This window comes from Hyalella azteca, unplaced genomic scaffold (genome assembly GCF_000764305.2).
Source record: "Hyalella azteca isolate HAZT.00-mixed unplaced genomic scaffold, Hazt_2.0.2 contig5956, whole genome shotgun sequence".
In the NCBI taxonomy this organism is placed as follows: Eukaryota; Metazoa; Arthropoda; class Malacostraca; order Amphipoda; family Hyalellidae; genus Hyalella; species Hyalella azteca.
The window spans coordinates 276,966-300,165 of NW_025936130.1; the positions used below are offsets into that span (position 1 = coordinate 276,966).

The following is a 23,200-nucleotide window of genomic DNA, read 5'->3' on the forward strand; positions in this document are numbered from 1 at the left end:
TGTACTCTTACAATGAATGTGACTGGGAAAATGAATGCTCTGCCTCCGGGATCACTTTTCAGACGGCAACTTTGTTTCCTAACTATTACAAATCTTTGGTTTTTTTAGACCTTCTTCTACAGAGTACGCAGGAAATAGAAAATCTTGCGTATTCTAGTTAACTGGTTATGTGTTACCTAACATTGTTGAGCTCTCTAACAGAGAAAATAAAAATAAAAAATTTAAAAAATTACGAGCAATGACGCGAATTGAATGGTGTCAATATATATAAAAGTTCACTAGGTACCTGTTATAGAACACTTATGCCAATTCATGAATAACTTTGCTGCCGAGACTACCTCTATATAAATAATGCATGGCTGCTAAGTGCTAACAAAGCACTTCAACAAATCTGCAATATATGATGCCCAGTAGCTTTGATGGCATCGAAGAAAAATTTCCTTAGGCAACGTTTTTGTAAATAAAATTTCAAAAATTCCGTGGGAATGGCTTTCTATTCAATGCGTGACATTCTAGTAAATGTCACATTTTCTCTAGAAATATCGTTGTTTGACATTATTATATCGACCAATTCTCAATATCCGAAAGCAAATGTCATGACCACGTTACCACCTGAAAGTCTTCGAATGTATAAAGCCCGCCCATGAACTAAAATTAATCAAAGACAAGCCTTATAGAACTGGAGTAAGTGACCTCGGTACATGCACATAAAAAAACTAGAGAGCCTGCCGCGCTTTAACGCACACATCGTTATGCGTACAAAACGCAACATCTATGTTGAACATACTTGCGTCAGCATGCATACGTTCGTACGCACTCGTTCGTACACAAGGTGAGCACGACTAACGAACAACGTTTGTAAAATACCGGGCTATAATTCGAGAACAAAGCAAATGGTTCATCGTTTCGGTGAATATCTATAATTAGCATTAAATATATTTATTCAATATAAAAGCATGAATAGTCGAGTCGCCAGTCTAAAGCTAAATGAGCAAACGATAATGAAAGAGAAAAGTGTGTACGATTGGGCGAGGATTTCTTCAGAGCCACGGTGAAAACAGACGTTCGAATAACAAAAAACAAAGGTCAATCTTAGTCTGTCTCAAAAGGATGGACCATTAGCATCTCGGCAAATAGAGCCGAGCCGAGGTCAAGTCTTCAGAAAATGTCCAGTCATTGAACGATAATACGGCTAAACGAAAGTCAAGACAAGTGAACATCTAATAACTGTAAGCCTGTTTAACCACCAGCCAAGCTAAATCTTGTTTTTTTTTTCTTTTGAAAAGAAACTCAATTCGTGATCAAATCCTAAGGACGATCAATAGCTGCGAGCGATGCGCGGCAATGACTGGCGCTGCTCTAAGAAAACTTGGTGATGAAGCCGCCGTTTACTGGTCAGTCGCTGAAAAAGTTGGCAACTCAAACGAGAAACTAATTAGTTATTACAGGAACAATTTTACGAGAAATATCTTTTAGTAAGATCTATCTTAGTTGAAGTGATGTGATAAAGTTGGTGAAAATTTGAAGAAACATTGAACCGTCAAAAATGACCATTCCACAAGAGTATATTCTGCATTGTTGAGGTTAGCTTTAATATTTTTTCAAACAAACTAAAAAGTGAATATTAAATTACACATTGAGACATAGCTGGACGATTCCTGAACCCCTATTTTTGAAAAAATGTAACAACTAGCACACTGTTCCGCGAACCCAGAAAATTTCATACAATTCTTCGGCAGGTTAACGGGTCTATTTACCCGTTTCCTAGATATGATAACTTTACAAACCCATCCTCTAAAGGCCATCTTCTAAGTCGCCATTTTCCTCAGCAGCAACCTAAAATCGCCTTCGTTTCGTAGGCCTTTTGAAAATATTTTTAATGGAGCCTCACCGCGGACCAACAGCTAATTGATGGGACCTTGACCACAAGCCAAACCTTATACCGAGGCAAAACGAATAAATGTTAGTGAAGAAGTGACCGTACTTATGAGAGCGGGAGGAAACAAAATGAAGTTTTTAATTGGAACTTTACCATTATGGGTTTACGACGGGATAACTTAAAAAAACAGTCCTAATCTCAAGGAAGAGGTACCGCAAATAACGAATAAACGAACTCTGAATTTATTACGTTACTTTCTCCATGTAAAATGATCTTGGCATTATTATGCTAGTCCAGCATTGAGCAAAGGAGAGGATTCAATCAACTCCTCAACATTGGCCTGATTATCTAATAAGTTGGCTAGCCTCAATACTCATGGGCGAATTTCAATTTTCCTCATGGCGCATTTGAACAAGTGGTTCAATATATCAAGTGTCATATTAGAAATATAGTTAACAGGATAAAAGTTCTACCACGGAACTAACTCCACCTCTAACAATGCAGCCACAAGGCAATAGGAACACAAGATGAACGTAAACGCTAGCATATGTACGCCAGTGAAAATTAAATAATGTAATTGATAACCCGCTATAAGGAATTCGCGGAATACACCATGGAGTTCAACTCATGATCGCCCAACTACATTGTTCAAAGCAAATGGAGCAACTCCTTGATAAAGACCAAACGTGACACGAGTGAATACAAAGCTGTGAAATGATAACGCCAGGGTTGCAGAAACACGCAAGCCAGCAGCATCACGATTTTAGAATGACACGATATTAGATCTTCTGTGAACAAGGCACGAAAACTAAAAGAATCGGCGACGGGCCACACCAGGCCTATACACTTCAGCGCCGACCTCACTATGTTGTGTTGTGACTTCTTGTGGATTCATCAGGCATTCAGTACAGGCTTGACGTCGACCATGGTGTTTCCAAGCAGGGAGGTATCTTATATCAAGGGCTAATAGAATGTTAGTTCTAGTTTAAAACTATTGAATCTTTTGCTAAAGTGACAGATCACGGAAACGCTAGAGGATAGGGGACCTCCCGGGGAACTATACAAGAATGCAAGATGAAGCGTCGAGGCTTTGCAATCCTTGACAGTCCATCGCTGTCAATAGTTACCAGTTAATTTATGTTAATTAATGCCTAATTATTGTACAATTATTTGTTGGAAGGGAAAGAAATTTAAACATTTTTACAAACGCACGAGGAAACTTCACGCTTTTATAAATTTTTTCCAGTTCAAACAGTGTGACTTGTTGGAAGAATCTTTGGCGTCATATTTAAATTTATCCGCGTTCATTTTCAAAGCTCCTAGAAGATCTTTTGAAGTGTTCTGTAAATAGCAATTTTTTTGTAGCTGGGCAGTCTTCAAAGGAAAGCAGTCTTCACTAATCATGGACGTTAATCTGGTTCTCATTACTTCATTATCGACGGCATCGGATCAATTGCATAATTCTACGCGCATCTCTATTTTAAATTGTACTTTCAGTGAATGCGTTGTTTGAGTTACAGTGGTGATTATCTAGTCTTATTAACGTATTGTATAAGCGTGGATGTAAAGGATTCATAAAAACTTGAGAAAATTTGTCTCAAGAAACTAAACCAAACTTTAAATATGGACCACAATAGACTAAATGAATTCTCAAGAAATTAAGGAGACCTACGGAAAAATCGTGATTTCTATCAGTATCTGCAATCAAAATTAAAAGTGCGTTAGAAGTGGCTCGGCAGCAATGATCGTACAAAACTATATTCGAAGCTTGAATACATTGGTTAATCTTAAAACGTTTGTTTAAAGAACGCGTTCAACACGGTAAAGTTACATCATAATATTCTACTAATTTGACTTAATCTCAAAATTTAAGCCTTTATAAAAATTCATGCTGCATGCCTTTTAAAAAAGTGGCGCCATAGCTCTTCTGTGCCCACAATATATTTGTAATAGTTAGCCCTAACCATTACATTCCTGCGGACAAAACCCATTTCCTCTCCACGTAACTAATAACGGGTAAGACTTGCCAGTTTAGGCCTAAAATCCAAGTCTTATGTTACTAAGAAGGCTTTTCTGGAGACACCTGCCTGAGACCGATCCCTCTACCTGGCTGGCTCTTAGGACGAATGAAGAATGCCAAGCAGCCTAATGCGCAGAAGCCACAGGTTGAGATTTAAAACTTTATTTTATATTCTCGTAAAAGAAAATTAGGACAACAGAAGACCGTAACATCAACTTATTTCGAAGAATTTCAACATCTGGCCTCCAAAAACTTGCGCATCAACCAGAAAACGAGTTAAGAATATACACTTCAGTATGTGGGTCACGAACCAATGTTTTAATAGGCATATAAGAATAAACTTCAGAGTAATAATGCCCAATTCAAGGTAAAAGAAAAGATGCACAATTGCACATACACTCCAAGGAGCTGCTTCCACGTTCGGGTAGCGCGGGATCAAAGAGAAAGCGTAATTAGTAAGAAGAGCAAAAAAATATTCAATATGTTTGAGGTGAGAGGCGGCGATAATACAAGCATGACCTCATTCGTGCGTGTCATGCTGCCGCTGACACGCAAGAAGTAGCCGCACGTTTTTTGCGGACTAGCAAGAAGTGATCTTGTATACGAGGCAGATGGTGCCTATTCATAGCTAGCCGTATCTTATAACATAGCGTCAAAATGAAATTGAATGCCTGTAGATTGGTAATAATAAAAATTTCATTTACGTTTGTTAGGCGCAATAGCATGAACATATACATTAAAATGATAAAGAACGCAGGTCAAATATAGGGATTGGCCAGTGTCGACCATATTTTATCATAGAAATAAAATTTACAAAAGCAACGAAAAGAAGTGAACACGTACAAAACTTTCTCAGCCTTGTAAATCCCTTCTCAGTTATGCACTAGAACAAAATAATTCATGGGGCCTTGTGCAAAAAACGCGAGGGTAAGCTTCAACTTTTAAAAGCATATTAAGTTGCATCAAATGATTCAATCCAAGAAACGTTTCCTTAAATAAAAATACAATTGGAAAGTCAGAACGAACAGTCGGCGTGATTTGAACTACAGTAATTGCGTCATTTTGCATAAAATGAACTTAAGCAGCTAAATAACTCGCAAAGAGACCTCGAAGCGATGCTGCCGTTTAATGCAGCAAATTACACCATATGTTCAATGAAGTCCACGTAACTCGCCGGCGGTCGGATATTGAGAAAAACTGTCAGGAAACCCAGAGCAGAGATCACGAAAAAAAAATAATCAATACCGATATTTTTATAAAGCGGATTGACGAACGAGTTTTCTCTGTCAGGAAAAGGAGATAACAGATTAATGAACCCATGCACTACATCCTCTAGCACAGTGGTTCCCAAAGTGGGCGATATCGCCCCCCTAGGGGCGGTGGAAAGATTTTGGGGGGCGGTAAGGAAGAAGAGGGCGTTTGGGGGGCGATAGGGGGCGGTAGTCCGAAGTCGAAATCAGAAGTTCGAACGTTTGTTTGACGATTTGTACACAACACGTACAGCCCCTCGCGACTCCCAGCGATGGTTTTTTCACCCAGATCTGTTTTTTTAACCTCTCCTGGGTTTACGTCTTGGACAAATTAACGGCCGGACTCGCGGCCGATCTCACGGCCAAATCCAATTCAATGTTCAAGTAATATCTCTCAAACTAATGAACTTTACTCGATGAAACTTGGTCACGTATTCATTAGGACTTAGGATGTGGTGACGAGTGGCTCACGACTCAGTAACGGTAATGTTAAGCTCGTGAATTTTTTTTTAATTTTGCCTTCATTTGTTTTTGCCATAGTTATATGGCAATACGGGCCGAAATTCACAGTACCGGGTAATCAAGAAATTTTTTCCAAACTATTGATCAGATTCGAACGAAATTTTGAATTTACAGTCCTAACTCCCGAACGTTAATGTTTAGCTCATGAAAATTTATTCGATTGTGCCTTTGTTCGAGAGTTTTTTTCCAATTCACCTTCATTCGTGATTTAAACAACAATACGTTCTTAAATTCGCAGTAATCAAGAAATTCTTTCGAAAACTACTGAATGGATTTGAACGAAACTTAGTATTTAAATACCTAACCTCAGCAACGGTGATGTTTAGCTCGCTACAATTTTTTCCGTTTTGCCTTAGTTTGCGTGTTATGCGGCTATACCTATACGGATATACGTAAACGGCTCTTGATTAAACCGCCAACCGGCCGGTAGAAAAGCCGGTCGTTCCTGCTATATCTGTTTAACTCGCCAACGAAAGCAAAATAGAACTGTCACGAGCTAAACATCAGCGTTGAGAGGTTAGGTATTTACAGTATATACAAAGTTTCGTTGAAATCTGTTCAGTAGTTTAGAAGAAATTTCTTGATCGCCACGAATTTAAGCGACAAATTATCCGGCGATACGGGCCGAATATAAGGAAGTGTGAAATCAAGAACGACTGTGAAATGAAAAAAAAAAAAAAAACTCGCAAACGAAGGTAAAATTGAAAATTTTTAAACGCCAAAAAATCAACGCTTGGTAGTTAGGAATGAATATTCAAAATTTCGTTCAAATCTGTTCAGTAGTTTGGAAGAAATTCTTTGATCACTGCGAATTTCGGCCTATATCGCAATATAACTCACGAATGAAGGTGACATTTAAAAATTTTTACGAGCTAAAAATCAACGTTAGGTTCTGATGAATATTTGTTCCAAGTTTCCTTGAGCTGCGTTCATTAGTTTGGGAGATTTTACTTGATAATTGAATTTGGAGATTGGTCGCGAGGCCGGCCACGAGTCCGGCCGTGAATTTGCCCCCAGACGTCCTATAGGTTTCTAGCGCTGAAACAGTTAAACAACCTATTTTTAAAAAACATATTTGTTCACTAAATGGGGTTCTATTTGTGAAATACACATTTGTGTTTAACATTTATCTATTAAAATTGCAGCGTACTAATTTCAAGAAAGAGGCGTATGTTTTTATATGTGTCTGTGGGGGCGCAAGGAGTTCACTAGGGAGCCAAAGGGGGCGCCAGCCTGGAAAAGTTTGGGAACCACTGCTCTAGCACGACGATGTCGAATAAAAGACGTCCTATACATGCTCAAAGAGTACAAGACGACTCCCATATTTTGCAGACGAATGTAAGTCTTCTCCATACACGTGATCAAGGACAATATGAACGTATATTCAGAATGTCATTTGACAGTGTCAACTAAAATCAAGTGAAACTTATGCTAAATTATACATCTCGAGTGACATGGACGACAAAGCTGGACAAGCACATGAACATTTGATGGCGAGAGCGGTGGTCAACCACATGAAACTAACGCTGAACTTGAAGGCGTCAGACTCTCCACCTAGAATAATAATATTGATCCAGCTAGAACAAGACTGCTAAAACACTGGTCGAAACTAGACGACACGTTACATAGGCAAGTATCAACTTCTAGCACGGAACATCAAGCATAAGAAATGGAAGTTAATCGTTTTTCTCAGCCCTTTCACAAGAAACCTATCGTATTTCAGCATTCTCATAAGTAAAAATATCAAGACCACTTGCTGCACTCGTGTATAGGGAACACTAATTATTGTTGAAACTCCACTAATGACGTTAAAACTCGCGTTGATACTCGAACAACATATGCCAGGCTTGAGCCGTGGTAACGCTGGCCAATGAATCAACAGGCTTGCCTGAGCGACAACAAAAGGAAGGAAGGAAGGCTGGCTGCTAACTGCAACTGCCCACCAACCAGCAAAACTACGCATGCCGCAACCGACGCAACCGGCAGTTTGTGTCACCGCAATGTGTGCCAGCAGTTGTGCACTTTCACCGCCTCGAACGCAGCAACTGTGAAGGCTAAGGCCTCCTCTGCAACACATGTTGACAAACCCCGACTCCTTAAGCTATCCAAGATGTACCCCACAGCTGTTACACTTCAGAGCCGTTCAGTATAATTATTTCATTAGGGCCAAATGGATTGATTTCGCAACAGGAAATTTCCAATCAACATTTATGTGAATGAATTTAGGAAATTAGGCCAATGAAGTCCTGCTCTCATGAACGGATGTTTCAAACCACATCCAGAATTCAGGATCAATGTTGTGGCATAACCAGTAGCAACAATCATGAATTCTACAATAATTCTCACTAGTTTGAATACAAATGAGATAGCTAAAAAAAGTTTTTCATCAAGTTATAAATACCAATGCCTCTTCAGAGAAATCGTTGGCTTTCTGGTGGATTTCAAGATAAGATTACGTTGAGAAAGTATCCATTTCGTCAGCAAAAGCCTATTTGAAGATTGACAGAAAAAATCTAAACATTCATGGAATCCTTTGCTATGCGTCTTAATAAATATTTCCATGAAATAATCGGTTTAAAGGTCATTTAGGAAGTGGCACTTTTTATCACCACTTCCTATTAGCAAAAAGTTGCACCCAACTGAATATAATTCGCATGAGCGCTGCTGGTATCTTAACAGTTGTCCTTGAAAGTCCGTCATCAATTCAAGAACACGAATAAGAGATGCAGTAATTACACCTATTTTTCAACAAATTCGAGAGCATGAGTAAGAGATGCAGTAATTAAACCTATTTTTCAACATGTGAGACACGCTTCATTGAACGCGCGATTATTGAACAGCAGGTGGATGGGAAATTACTTTAAATCAAAGCGAATTTTGATCGAAAAATAGGAGCTCAAAATGAGAAGTGAAAGCAAAGTTGCAAATAGAAGACGGCAAATGAGAGCGGGATGACTTCGTTTTGAGCGATTTCCACACTGCGATTATTCCAAGATTCTAAAAGATAGTCGAAAAAGGATGAAACTAAGCCGGCGGTTGCGAAAAAACTGAATTGCAATAAAGGCCTCGCGTGAAGGGAAGCTGTTAGCCTCTAGGGCCTCTAGAGAGGCAAGTTTTCCAGGTCAAATTACTCTGAGAAACTGAGTGATTAATTATCCATCATTGATTAATGTAATTTGTTTCAAGTTCACGCAGTTGACTGATTAGAGACCTTTAAAAATATAAAGTTTTAAATGTGAATATAAATAGAAGCCATAATCAATGTCGTGGAGGTCAAACTCGGAAGAAATAGAATCGGGAAATCAATGCGCAACAAATTATTAGCGTCCAGAGCAGAGAGCTGAAAAATTTCTTTGAGAACGCTCAAACCATGCAAGTTCATTACAGTAAGATTTCAACTACGCATCGACGCTGGATAAAACTTACCCTGCATCGCGAACAAAATTGCTGCAGCAACTGTTAGCGCCAAGACGAAATGGAAATATATTTCCATTATAAGTAGGCACATGTCATTAACCGATTTTAAAACTCAAGTCTAAATGAATTAAAGAAAGCCTTTCAATACGCCTCTATTCAACCAAGAATTTCAAAGCACAGAAAACTCCGGGTATATACACCATATGCACGTTGAAGATATGAAGATAAGGTTTCAATAATGATATGGCGAGTTAACTTGGAGTCTTCTTCACTTCCAAATCCTGGATTGACTTACTTTTTAAGCTAACAAATGACGTAAGTGCCCCTTCAGAGCTTACGGCCCCAAAGAATAAATGAGATTAATTTATTGTTCTGTACAACAGGAACAACGGAGTAGTCCTTTAGGGACAATATCTATCTCGACGCGAGGAGCAAGGCGTTGAAAGAGGTCGGCATCTGAAGACCTAATTACAGGTATCGTCAATAGGAGTGTCGTAGGAAGCCTCATTTGAAGGCTGACAACATTCCATAACGGGGTCAAATTACAGAACCTGCTGTACACGAGGACAAATCTGTGAACAGGACGAATCTATGTCTTTGGTCAAGCGTATTCATATACAACCTAACCTAATTTTGTAGGCATAGTTCATAAGTACATACGAAGGAATGAGGGGGCAAAGCAGTCAGATCAAGAATCAAACAGTCGTTAAATCATCCAAGTACATAGCCGAAGTATTTCAAACTTTGTGCATTACCGTGCAAGCGAAAATGATACCCCGAATTAAACGAGGATATAAATAATCCCTTAGCATGTTATCGGCATGAGCCAGCCAAAAACAATGAGGTATCTGACGAGGTATATAGATTCAATAATAATAGAAAGGTAATCATGCATTGAGGCACAGCAGTTCTAGTGCTTCGAAAAGACTCCTAATGCTCACAAGCCACATTTAATTCAGTGTCCACATCAATATTATCGGTCATGCATTCCATTTATTAGCATCATCAACGACCAAAGCACCAACAAAATACCAACTGATGAGCTTTTTTTTTTATTTCACTCTGTACTACCGGTCTGTATTACACCAATCTCTTTTATCTCGATTCCTTGCTTGAAATTAGATCTTCAACTCGCCATTGATTATATATAACATTCGTTCAGTGAAAATTCTAATGCACAATATTTAGATTCATAATAAATACCACAAGTTGACAATAATTACTCGTTATGAATAAGAAAAAATCTCAAATAATCTGATACGAGGTTATTTTCTCCCGTGGATATCAAACGGCCAGGAAATTTCTTCTTTGACGCATGATTCACCCGACCTCCAGAGCACATATATCCCTCCTTACACACTCAAGGACAACAAAGCTTCTCTCTCCTGTAAGTATGTGTCAAGACCTTCAACGTGACGCAAATCTGGTTCTCCTAACAGCCGCTCGACGCTTTCATCGACTAGTAGGCTTAGCAGACGACATGCGACGTTTTCGGTGGTGCTAACAATGGGAAGCAAAACTGACATTAACCCTAAACCATATTATCCCTTGAATGTTATCTTAATCCTAAAAGTGCTTCGGCCGTTTCGTTTCGGCAGAATTGTTACTTCGAGGAATAATATTTGCTAACGCAATGAAATGTAAGGGTGGAATATTTCGGCAAATCCTTCAAATTTTCTACGCTGTTATTACTTCCCTCAAGTTAAGACATTATCGAGTAGGGGTGCCTTCTCTTCACTTTCATGAAAGCCTGCGGAGAGGAACGTCAAGTGCATGTAAAGTTTTTAGTAGGCCTCTTGTGCAAGTTTTAGTGTACTATGTACCAAGATTGCCACGCGACTCAGGCAGGCGATGCAAGGGGACTTTTTTCCTCCTAACTTCTTGTGCGCCAATCGCGTTCGCAAAAACTACACTGGACCTTTCCCTTTCGTTTGACTTTTTGCGGAACTGGCCGGGTTCGTCTTGCTATTCCGGGGCCTAGGTGTATAACTCTTGTCAATATATTTATTTTTTGCTCGTGACTTGGACGCGTCGAGCTTATTTAACTTCGGTAAGGCCATCAGTCCCATAGAAGGCGAGAAATTAGAGTTCAAATAAACATTAGCAATGCGAATGTAAATCACGAAGAATGAAAGCAAATTAAAGTTACCTTATTACTGCTTGGATGCATTCCATCAATTTCATGATCCTACAAGGGAAAAATATTTCCATTCAAGAAAAAATTGTATCTGTTAATAATGCATGATAGCCAAGCTTGAACTCGAATAACGCACATATCAGCCAAAAGCCGTGTAATATTGTTAAAGATGAAATTTACAATGGCAATCCAAAAAGCAATGTATATAGTTACATCCTCTTGCTGAAGACGTTCGGCGAGAAGAATATCAAGTTCTAGGAATGAGACGACCAGCCTTGTACGCAGCAGACGTTAGTAAATAATGAGCAAGATTTCCTAAACTTCAGCAAAAAATTCAACAACACGCCACATATCCGTTTGACTCGCGACAAAGACAAGATTTCAAAGCAATGTACAAGTTTCTAGTAATTTCTGACAGCTTCCAGAAACAAGAAAGAATATTGTATGCATCGGGCTTTCTGGAAAAAGAGGATGGTTATCCCACGCGAATAATGTACGTAATTTCAATTCAAATGGGAAATGAACACCCAGTTGACTACCGACATTAATAAAAAATTGTCCACTTTCATGTTACGACTTAGGCATTCGCCAGCATTAGCTTATATGAGCAAAAGCATGAAATAAGTGGAGCTAGAATTGATCCATAAGGAATTATTAGCCCAAAATCCGAGCAGAGAATTTAGCTAACAGATATCATGATCCAGCGCACTTTTTTTCAGCACAGCGAGCCCATGACTTCCGGCAAATGGCTTCACCTAGAACAGGGGTCAGTTGCACCAGATCAGGTTCTGGCACAGGGCAAAAACCTCGACAAAATAGCAGGAGCGCTAGCAGCTGAACCAGGTTAAGAACGCGGCTGACGCTGACTAAAGTTTATACGAGATTTCCGGGGTTTTACGGACTTGGGACGTCGAGTTATGATCAGTTGTGAAAGAAGTCATATTGCTGAATGTCATCAACGTTTAAATTCTGGATGTAGAACTCTAATTACGCGAATATAAAATGATTTTGTTTAAAGGCGACTACCTATAATTTCACCTGGTCGAAAAAAATTTGTTTTAAAACCGGTTCGTTATCCAAATTCCTTGATTTCAATTCTGCTAAAATCAAGCGTCCAGTCTAAAATCAATCTGTCATTCGTTTCGTTTCAAAGATAATCATCGACCAGTTCAAACTATCCTTTCGTTTAAATTGTCATTCAAGATGACCCTCTCGAGAAAAATAAGAACAACATTCATACAACAAATAACTCACCGCCAAGTTACTGAAGACAAAAAGATTTGACTGCAGCGATAATCCGCTCAACTTCTGTATTATTTTCGGATTTATTTCCGATGCGCGAATCCACTCTTCTATGCGAGTCCATTTGCTACTTAGCAAGTTACTTCTATAAATACCTACCTCCGTATATCCTATATATATCCGCCTCGCAAATTTTCATCATAGAGGACTGGTTGCAGTCATCACACCAGGAGTTTAGAGCTCGAAACGCGTACGACCAATCTGCTTCTCCGGCTTCGAGAACAAGTCTTGAACTCTACGACCGAGCGAGCATGCGGACAGGACTTGGCCTATAACATCAGCGATGAGGAGATGCCCGCAGCGCCCAGCCATGCCACGCACCAGTTCAATGAAAGGGAGAGTGGGTGCCCGCCACCGAGGGAAATGTTGATGCCTTGCAAAAAGCAACTTCCAGAATCTCTAAAAAACATCGCGTTAATTATCAGAAGCATTCAAGGCCTCGATAGCTGGCCGCCCTTGATACGCTGACGGCTGCTCCACAGGCAATGAGTGATGACCCCCTTTCGATTTAATGAAGCTTGGCTATTAAATTAGAAATGCTCAACTAAATGTTGTAGTCATGCGTGCTTGAGTTACATGCCGTTGACTCAAGATTCATACACGACCCTAGATGCTACGCTCGCTCCTCTCACTTTACTACGAACGGCGTTTGCAAAAATCCATTTTGAAAAAGGTTTTGCAAAAGAAAAAAAAGGTTTTAACGGTTTCAAACTGCGACATGAAAACGACCTTGCAAAACTGCGACTTGAAAACGACCTTGCATTACTGTAACCTCAGCAAACATGGTTGTTCATTTTAATAGATCTATTCATTACACTTCCATTCTATTGCACTTCCAATACAATATTGAAATTTATTGATGGAATGGCATACAACCATCATACAAACTCTGAGTTTAAATACCTCATAATTATTAGGCAGCAAATTGTCGGTATCATTCAAGGAACTCCAGACGAGTCAACAGACAAACGCAATGAATTTATGTTCAAATGTTCGCAATAGATGATAACTAAATTGATAAATAAATTGCAATAAAATGAGGAGTTAGGAATTATCGCGGGGTCTCGGACCTCGACAGGGGGAAGGAAGGTCACGTGCTCCTCGTACGTAACGGCTCACCGAGCTCGCTCGTCACGTCACGGACATATGGACGTGCGACGACCGCCTGGTGTGTAGACGAGGATAGAACTTGTGAAGCGTCTAGGCTTCACTCGTTACTAATAACTAATTTCATTTCAATTTTAGAAATTATTTAGAATATGTAAGTCTTGAAATGACAAGGCAGATGACGGTAGAGAATGAATGACCCCAATTAGAAGTGTAGGCCGCGGATCAGTTTCACTAGTAAGCGCAGTAAAGCCACAATTTACATATGCAAGTCAACGAGCAATCACCACTAGTTAGCTAATAACATTAGCAAGGCTGCAACGTCTATTACAAAATAGCATAAACCTCCAAAATCGTACAGCGACCTAAGACTAAAATTCAAACAATTCGCCATAAACGTAAGAGATATTATAGATAATATCTAGGTTCATTATATTCTAGCCCAACCAATGTAATTCTACGTGTGGGAAATGGAGCATATGAAATAAACTCACTCACCTAATTCTTTTGCCGTGTCCCACTTGGCTTTCGTTAGCTGTCGCTTGCAGATTTCAAGCACCTAGAGGCTAGGATTACACTGTTCTAAGAATTTTATTATTTCAATTTAGGCAGTGAATATAAAATCTCTAAAAATTTGGCCTTGGCAAAAAATGAAAAAAATTAGTCCAAGCTTCAAACCCGTGCACTACAGATCACAGATATAAGAGGCACGAAGTAACCCGTTATACCTATTGTTTATAGGCTACCAGGAAAATGAAATAAAATTGTACGCTGACAATATACCATAGGCCTCAAGAAAATAATAGGTATCTTCGCTATCCTGAAATCATGAATATTGTTATTTTATAAATTATTCACACACGTACATTGTTACCGTGCAATATTTTGTCTAAAAATTGCGTAACTACGAATAAAGCTTTGAATTGACTTTGAAACTTCATGTCACAAGATATGCGATGGTATAGGTGACTGGTGAATTAAATCGATTAAATATTCCTACAAATTTACATAGATTATAAAATTTGAGTTCACAAACACTTTCATATTGCACACTGTCAGCTCGATGAGTGGACTTAGCAGGTAGGCAATCACCTTTCTTCGCACAAAAAAGGCAGCTAAAGCGAGGTTGTTCGTGCGCAGGTGAATGGAACTTGGGAGCAACGAAAGCATCTACCTCACACCACCGCCACAGAATAGCAACTGAACTTGGCGGGTGACTCACTTCTGACTAGGACTAGCTAAACTTCAAATTTATTTGTCTACCTCAAAACGCGTTAAGTGCTCCAGCGGTTATAGGGACATCTCCTAGAAAGAGAGGCCTCAATATAAATTTAGGCCTAAGCACCTTTGCTGGATAAGCTGGACAAAACCAGTTCCACTTCTTTTTAGGGCTCTTGGACAACAAAATTGGCCTAAGAACTACTACTAAATCTAGGAAATTGATACAAGTGAAAAAGTATTTTAAAAGCTGCTGGATTATACAGACAAAAGTGTACGGGGTCGTTCAGATTTAGAAATGATTCAGATAAGTTTTTTTCGTACGATACTTTTTAGAACTTCGTAAATCTAGTCAACTGGTCAATAAAGTAACGCAATTCTAATTTCAGATTGAACCACAACTAGAAATTATGATCTGTATACGTTGTGATAATTGGCTGTCAAGTGAAAAGAATTTATCAGAAAAACTGAAGTTGGAAAACTTGAATAATGGTCCCTACACATGTTCGCCAATTCCCCAAATTCGCTTAGCCCATTTCTGTGTGCCTTCGAAGAAATTTCACTCCGGAAAACCGATATTTTGGTTAGAAATAGTATGTTTTTTTTTTTTCGATGCGGATGCACTCTGCTTCCAATGGCAATTAGCGGAGTAGGACGCTGTTCCATTAGCTTCCGACCAAAGTATAAAAAAGCGTGGTTTTCAAGAATACTGGGAACATTAGAACATATTCTAATATAGGTTCTTGTAAGCCAGCACCAAAGGCATGTTTATACAAATGATTTCGCGGTCACCTGCTAAGTCAAGTTCCTCGTCACAGAAAATTAGCACGAAATGCAGAGTGTTTTCTGTAAGCCGAGACGGAAAATCCAGTGCATAATATTAGTACACCATTTTTGGGCTCGCGTTGACCACCATCTTTGGTAAATGATACATACTCCTGGTGTTGAAATGATATCTACCCATGAGAAAATCCGAGGTAATGTAAGTATCCAGCAGGATTCAATTTAACTTCCATCTCTCAGAAACTTGTACGTTGAAGTTATGTTCTAATTCCTGCGTCACATCTGTCATTCACCCAAGTGTAGTATCTTTCTATAAACGACATTAAATTTCTCAAAACCAAGCAATGAACTTTTTTCTGCATTGTGTTCAAAGCCACGCTCATGTTCAGTAAATTCTTTAAATAATTTTCGTGTAATTTCAAATGAACTCTTATTTGATCGTGGAACGCGCGAGTCACAATGACAATCAAAATAGCCGAGGTTTGTTCTCCCGGACATCATATTGAACAACAGACAACACGGGACATGTGAAAAACAACGTAACCTCTAAAGCTCCATAGCCACAGTATAGCACTTACCGGGGAGGAAAACATATGGTACCTGCATGCAATGACCAACAAAGATGAAATTTCAAGGTGAAAAACACGTCTGATAAAGAATTTTTGATGTGATGATGACGACGGGTAGTGCTCACGCAGTAACACGTGCGTTTTACTATCTAAAAAAATGTATGCATATATATTTCCATATCTTGCAGATGAACCGGAAATACTCTAAGCGGATCTGCAGAATCTCAATAACGTTTAAATAGCCCATCACTTTATGTGCCGTGATGTATTGAACTCGCACGCCTCTTCCATTCTGTTAGAATATAGTTTTAAAAATCAGCAGAAAAACGACAATTTGAAATTTTTATCAATGAAACTACACAAGACAAACCTGAACGTTTCTGAATAATTATATTACTACGAGAAGGATTACCTTCGGAAAGTTGAAATAATGTCCAAGGTGAATTTCGTGTTACTATATAGTTCAATCAATTCACATAAACTTTCAGCTAACGCACAGCTCCCGCAAAATCTTACAAGAAGAACATAATGGTCCCTACGAATGGTCCAGCCTTACTAAAACCATTCCATTCATAATGGTCAATTCTTACTAAAACCATTAGTATACCATCAAGATTCCTGAAGGTATTTGATAAAATGGACGCTGCCTGGCCATTTTCTGTTGCAGTTATCTTCGAAAATAATCATTGCCTCACAGAACCAGTTCGACTAGAACTCGACATGCATAATTCATCGCTATAATAATAATTTTAATCACAAGCAGCAATGCAAATTGCGCGCAGTGCGATGGAGGATTGGCTCGAGTGGTTCAAAGGGAGCGGACAATTAATTGTTTCCGCGTAGGTTGAAGCGCGAGTATCCAAAACACGAGTACATGCAATGGTGCCATCGCAGTGCAGGTAGAATCGCACACGCATGCTAGCAAAAAAAAAATATACTTGAAATTTGAATTACATGCTGCAACGTGTGAATTAAAAAGTAAGCCAAGGAAAATCTAGTTATCAGAAAGCCTAGCACGACCCTTGTAATTTTATACCTAAGAATTGAGATGTGTCAACGTTAGAAACGAGTTTAATTAGACCAAATAAGCTCGTGCGAGAAAACGCAATCGTAGTATAAACCTTGAATAGCTGCTCGTCAACGTGGGCTTCTAAGGTACAAAATTGAGCAAAGACGATGGATCACATCGAAAGCTGCGCACAGTTGGCTTGCAACATCCTTGCAAGCTAAATTGATGACAAGTCCGTATAGAAAACCAAGATTCAGTTCTTGATTAAACTCGGAGACTGACGTCAATCATCAGAAATCAAGAAATCAGCAGCTTATGATTCTGGCTTTAACCGGATTTTGAAAGACTTCTATAAAAGCCGCTGAAAACAAATAGTTAACTTGGCGAACTAGCGAACAGGTAAACAATAAATAAGTTTACCGCTCAAAACAAAACATTCAAAGTCGAGGGATTATATCTTTTCGAAGATATGTAGTTAAGTTAAAGTTATTCCCTAAGGCCTAAACTATTCACTCCAATTACATGAATGGCCAATAGTGGAACCAGATCTCGCTGATTGGAAATTGAAAAACCGGCTTATTGAAATTCAAATGCTATGTAGGCTCATGAGCTGTCGCAGACCCATCAACTATGATGTTAAAATTAAGAATAAGGTCATGACTATATACAGTGGGGGGAAATAAATATTCGTACACTTGAAAAATCGTATTTTAATGTATGTAAGTACACAAACTTAACAGGAAAAGTGATTTAAAATAATTGAGATTTAATTTCTTTTGATAGTATTTTTGAATACTATGCGTCTCTATACATAATTTAAATCACTTTTTCTGTTAAGTTTGTGTACTTACATACATTAAAATACGATTTTTCAAGTGTACGAATATTTATTTCCCCCCACTGTAGGTCACGAACTTACAGTGGCTACTTGCGAGTGTTGTTAGAATACAATATTCTTACATACTGATAAATTGAAATTTAAATCAGTCATTTTATTTTTTATTTATGATGTGCCAACCAGTCATAGAAAAAACAGCAGCATAAAATTTTGTCCTATATATCAAGAGTGAGGAAAATGAGAATTAAATCACTATACTAAATTACCGTGCAGAACCAGGTTCAATAAACCGCAGAATTCACATTTAAATCAAATAAAAAGTAAAATTACAGTATCAGGCTAACTGATGCTGCAACACAAACTGCAGTCATTTTCACACCTGAAAACTCGGGCAATATGATCATTTTATATAGTTCTATAGATTAATCTCTTGAACATGAAGTTGCCCCACATTTTGGTATGCTACTCACGCCTCCTAAAATTGACATCATACGCCTAAAAATATAAATTACAGCTTTTGTTCGCACTGCCATTTATTGGTGCAATTTCTTGAATTAGACAAGTTCACTGCATCATCATGTGGACTCGGCCGGTCATCGAATTAAATTAAAGTTTCTGGAAAATGGCTGAAAATGTGCGTCGAGTTGAAGTAACTTTCAACATTTGACCAATATCAGGTAGTCTGTGACTGACTTTTCCGAAAGAAGCTTTGATTGTCAATTAAAGACGGTTTTTATCGAGAGCTTGCATGTGTTCTTGGCCAAGGTACTCGTTTCCTTCGTTGCTTCGCACGATGTAGCGTCTAATATTAAGCTACTAAGGTTCAAACAGGAAATGATCGCGTGTATGACGTGCTGGGAGGCCACAGAGTAACTTCGTATGGAGAAAGACGGAATTCCCGCGAGATCGAACTTGGTGTGGCAGGATGGCGCGAGATCGAACTTGGTGGGGCAGGATGGCGCGAGATCGAACTTGGTGGGGCAGGATGGCGCGAGATCTCGGGTGCTGTCGGGACTCAAAACGGCGAAAAGGTCATTTTGTCCATTTAGTGACTTACCCACTGTACGAGCAGTGGGTACGAACTTGACTCTGATAGAGGACCTTAAGCCGCGACAAACAAGGTTAGTTTGACCCACACAAGCGCAAAAATTGCATCGCAATTTGGACAAAATGTCATTTATTTCTCCGAGTGTTCGGCAGTGGGTATCCGAGGTAGATGCCAGGAAGCTGGGCTTGGAGGTCACTGCACAGCGCCGAGTGTCAAGGATCTCGCGTCTACCGCGTCGGCCTCGATGTCCAAAATGCTTTGTACGGGAAAGTCAAGAGCACGTGGGCAGGACAGTTCCTTGCATGGCTTCCTCATCACACGCGGATGTCTGGTGACCGAGCTTCATTCATGAAATATCTGAACAGGTACAAACGAGAAATTTTTCTTTCCAGATGAAATACAGGGCTAATACTGTGAACATTACGATAAATCGGAGAGCTAAAATTAAAGCTGCAATTTTGTCGGAAAAATTGCGATCGTTCAGAAAGGAACATTGAACTTAGCGTTAGATTTCGACGACAAAATTACCTATTTATGGGGAAACGTACGGGAAGATTTTCCATGCTAACCGGAAAGCTTGTACGGAAACTCGGAGAATTCAAATTTATACAAATTTGCACATAACATTAATATTACTAAACCTTGTTAGCGATTCTTAATAAGTATAAATATGAAGCAATCGATTTTTCCTTCAAGGTAAAACGATTTATGGCATGTCTTAAAAGCCCAACAAATGACCATCTCATATCATCCCGGAAAAGTGCCACAACACCAAGCGTCTCTTGGAACATTGCACGCTGGGCGGCACATCACGAGCCCACACCGACGCCTGGCTAGCATTTCCTCAGTTCCCTATTGAGGCTTCACTGTTAAGATAATTATAATCTACTGAAGGAACTAACTTCGACCTCCAGGGAGTAGAACATCAATTTAAATAAAATTCGTTACATTAATACCTCAAGTACAAAATAAAGACGGTTATGCCAAATACTGTTTCCAACGTTTCAATCAAAATCTGTCTAATCTTTTTCTCATTTCGCACCAACAACGGACAAGGGTGCGCTAGGCATGAACAAATGCGCTCAGCTGCAAGTAGCGTTCCCGAGTTTGTCGTTCCGTGTCATCGGTGCAGCTACTAGTATTCGTAGCTCCATATCCTGCTTCTGTGTTGACATCTTCGTTATTAACCGATAAGCAACCGCAATGTTGGACGTGCAACCGACAGCTGCAACTAACAGGGTCTTGCAATATGGAGGTAGAACTCTGTCGTTTTGAAACTCTGTCGGCCGCCGTAACCTAAATAACAAATAACTCAAATATTCAGTCAAAATGACAATCGTCACATAAAAACGAACAAGTACAAAATATTTGTGTTCATTCATAATTCATGAAATGACCGCGACATTAATCTGACAGGAATTTATCAATTCTAAATTTCTCCTACCTGCTGTAGGACAGCTAGGAGTAAATTAAAACTCCAATTTTCTAAAATTTAAAATTCTAGTATTTAACGAATAACAAAATTTCGTGTCTCTACCCGAAAGTAGAGCTGGCTTCGTATGAGTCATTTCCACAAGTCGTGTGATAGTAATAAAGATGTTCATTACAATTTCATTAAACAAACTAAAAGCCTCATATATATGAGAATGATGCAACTACAGTAAATCACTCAACGCTTAGACAAAAACGCCAACAGTAGAATGAGCCATAAATAAAAAAGTAGAATGAGCCACAGAAAATGCAACCTAGCTTAATAAAGATAAGTGAATGACCTACGTTCTACGCCATTGTGAATGTCGGTGAAAGATAATCGGGGCTTTAGTAGTAACGACAACCAGCTCCATAGTTCGAATATTTCTCATCGACAAGGGTTCTTGGATACGCTTATCTTTTCTTAATTCATATTTAGGGGCTGTTGCTAAAGCATCTATTTCCGAATAAGAACAAGGTTGTTCGCTCAATATCGCGACGAAATTTTTCCCGGTTATGACCAAGAACCGCAAGCTGTGAACAAGTTAGCCAGAATAGAATACAAATATTAGAACCGAATTCTGCAGTCTACTTCTTCCAAAGTCCTACAACCGACGAAGTTCTTCGTGTGATCAGCATACAACCTCATTTTCCGTCATATCAGAGTCCAAACAATGGATCTTGCAATTATGATTGGAAGTCCCTAGTTTTTGCCCCTGACTGGCTGGCTTTCCTTGAGATTTTCTGCCTCATTCAGCTGGGACTCGGTCAATGTCAGCACGCATCAGCTACAACATAGGAAGCTGTACGGCATAGCACACCTACAGGCTACAGCGTTGAGTGTTGACGAGGTTAGACCTCACGGCGACTTCTTCGCATTAGCATGGATGACTCGGTGGCCGAGTGAGATGAATTGACGCGACCAACCATCCGTAGAGAAACTAACCGATAATCACGTATAAACTTTGATAGTGCAAGCAACTGTGATCAAAAAAATCAATCATGCTCAAGCAATGTTCTATTATGTCCCTTAAAGTGGAAGAGAATTCTTGTAAATATTGCGCTGCACCATTGATCTTCTGAGACAATCGCGGCGACCTTAACATTTCATCCTTTCATAGAACGCGGATTGCTTAAAGGTCCCGGCAGCTCACTGGTGATACATTTTCTGATCGTAAACGTTACTTGCGGGGCATTCATTTGATACATTTGGTTTCAAATAACAGAGCACGAGTAGCGGAAATGCAAGATTAAATCCTGTACCAAGTATTGTGTAATCCTGCGTTAATTATCGAATTTCCGCGGCTCCGCTCATGGAAGTCTCACGATCGAAGCATAATTTAGACGACATGAAACATGGTGTAGAAGGAGGAAATAATAGCTGTAACGTGAGGCATCGTACAAGACGACCGATATATGTATGTTAGCTGAATCAGAATGCCCGATTTGCCCACAGCTTCGCCGCGAGCTCCAGGAACTGTAGGAACTCCAGGAATGTTCTCTTCACAGAAATGTGACCATCTTCATTTGGGAATTCTGGGGGGGGGGGGGCCCGAAAACTCCGCAAAATCTCAATGTATAGAAGATAATCTTTTTAAATTGCCTTCTGACTATATTGATCAAGTCCTAAAAATAATTATCATCGAATGACTATTTCACGATTAACGTCTTTCTGAAGCACTGCTGATAATCAAGTCACAGTTTCGTGTTGAATTTTCGCAGAATTTGAAACGCAATTTACTTTTAAATAAGAAGCCATCAAATTCAGGACTGATTGATCTTTGAAAACTTCAGAGAGAAATTAAATTGGAAAACTTCAGCATAGAAGTCAAATTCGAAATATTCCAGAAGATTACGTGCGTTTAATCTACATCAAGTGCGGTTCACAACACATGCAACAGAAAAGCAATATCTATATTAAAGGCCTTACATTCATTCCTTAAATGAATCTTGAAGATAATTATGCGCATATTTTTCAAGGACTAAAAATACGCTACGCAAGATGAGATGGGGGCGAGCCTTCGTTCGTTATACCCATTTGCAGTATAACCCTCAAAATTAAAGTAAGGAGTAAGAAGGCTATTTTTTCGGCTTTTAGCCGAAAAAGAAGAGCGAGATTCATACGGGGTTAATTTGCAGCCTGGAGAATCTAGGCCTCAGATCGATGAACATTAACCGAAAGGCATGGTAACTCCATAATTTACCGTACGTCCACAGGAGGCCGACTTGGCATCATCGTTCAAGCTGATAACGCAGAAGGTAAAGCCAAGGTCTTATGTCTATTTTGGTCTTAATTGGAGTAAAGAAATGACCGCGTATTAACCTTGCCCGGCCTACAGCGTGAACTGAACGCAACATCTCAACATGGAAATACAATTTCATAAGATGCTATCAAATGTATTCAATATGCACTTTTGGGATTAGAATTTTCAAACAAACTATGGTATGCGCAACAATGGAATTTTCATCATCACAAATCTCGATGGGCCCAATGAATGCTGAGTTCAATCGTGCTAGTGTCATCGAGTGCCCAAAATTTATTTCCGTTAACTACCTACAACACTAGGTTTTCTACACACTCTTAGGCCTAGTCCTAAATGAACCTACACGCAAAGTTACTTCCGCCCGCGT

General features: G+C 39.3%; 1 protein-coding gene across 2 annotated transcripts in view; it reads right to left on the reverse strand.

The window, feature by feature from the left end:
• LOC108671169 (patched domain-containing protein 3) overlaps positions 1-23,200 on the reverse strand; it is a 72,095-nt gene that overhangs the window by 39,212 nt on the left and 9,683 nt on the right. Inside the window, exon 1 of one of the 2 annotated variants that reach the window (XM_018158660.2) lies at positions 14,133-14,573. The exons of the other annotated variant lie outside the window; for it this stretch is intronic. The gene's annotated coding sequence lies outside the window, so the exon portion shown is untranslated. Of the gene's footprint in view, positions 1-14,132; positions 14,574-23,200 lie in introns of those variants that run through there. 2 annotated transcript variants of the gene reach the window in all.